The sequence below is a fragment of the Monopterus albus genome, unplaced genomic scaffold, assembly GCF_001952655.1.
Source record: "Monopterus albus unplaced genomic scaffold, M_albus_1.0 scaffold169.1, whole genome shotgun sequence".
Lineage (NCBI taxonomy): Eukaryota > Metazoa > Chordata > Actinopteri > Synbranchiformes > Synbranchidae > Monopterus > Monopterus albus.
The window spans coordinates 134,076-135,523 of NW_018128049.1; positions in this window are offsets into that span (position 1 = coordinate 134,076).

A 1,448-nucleotide genomic window follows, 5' to 3' on the forward strand; every position below is an offset into this window, starting at 1 on the left:
AGCGTGGCGCCTCAGGACATGCCCGTTGAAAGGCGATGCGATCCAATACCCCCACTTATGTGAGGCTTATATACATATGCCCCCTCTTATGCAGAGGAGACCCATATCAATTGCAGAACTTCCAGTGTTTTGGTCATTATGCCAAGTTGTTTGAGCGAGTGTCTTGCATGTCTGAATGGGGAATGTGGACTTACTGGGCTATGACCACTAAGAAAAGCCTTCTCTGCATAAAACAACCTTGTGGCTCCTCAAAAATGTTGAATCACCCTGTCATGTGTGTGTCAGCAAAGCTGATAAGTGAATAAAGTTTTGATAAAGCAACTTAGTTTTACCACTGAAACTGTATTTGGAGTATTACTGGCTTTTGTTGGCTGGGTTAACTCTATGAACAAGAGAAAAAGAAACAATTTGATCATTACCTGTGATCAAGCAAACTATTTCTTGAGAAGATGCTGACTATATCTTAAAATAACACAAAAACATACTGCATACTTCTGCTTTAAAACGCAGACAGTTTTGCTGAGGTTTAAAGATACACTCTATGTCTATGAGATTTGTGCTTCAACTCCAAAATAATGTAGGTGCATGGAATCAGGGCTGTTTCTTTCATTAGAAAAGGGTTTCCACAGTGAGATCTGTGGATTATACAGTCACTAGGAAATTGCTTCTGTAAACAAATTTGGTTTGGTTCTCATTGTGTTGGGATACAGACAGACAATATGTGTGTGTATGAGATCAACCCTTTAAATACGCTGTGGGTGTCAGTGGCAAACCAGTGTTTCAGTCTATACCTATCAGAGCTTATTTAACATTTTGCATGCATAGGTCAAAGAGCTGCTCCAGACGCATACGAGGAGCTGGACACAAACACTATGTGCAGAAGTGTTACAGTCTGAATGTAGCAATATGAAGACTTTAAAACACTGAGCAATGTTTCCTTGCCCCCACCTCCACTACAGACATTTTCCATCACCTCCAGTCACTGAGAGGCTAAAAAACACATCCCTTCTTCCCATGATAGATCAGGTCGCACCTTGTCGTTTGGAAGAGTGGGAGCAATAAAAAATTACAAGGAGACATGTCGAGTGTTATTCATCAAAGAGCTCCACCTCACTCCATCTCAGAGCCAGCCAGTCCACAAGGGGAACTGGGGCAGGAAGTGACTCTGCTCCCCTCCGGCCCCAATCCAGTCCCTGAAATGCTGATCCCCCTTCCTCTGACTACACGTCCAAGTGATTACACTACAGCGTCCCCAACCCCTCACTCACACACAAACATATACACAAGCACACACACATGCTCAGAGGGGCTAATTAAGGCTTTAATATGCAAATGAGAGCCACAGTAAATTACACAGCTGGCAAATATGCCTGTTTTTGCCTGAAAATACATCAGGAGTGCAGTGAGGAGTGTGTTGCTGCTGTTGTTTTTGTGTTTGCAGAAAAACA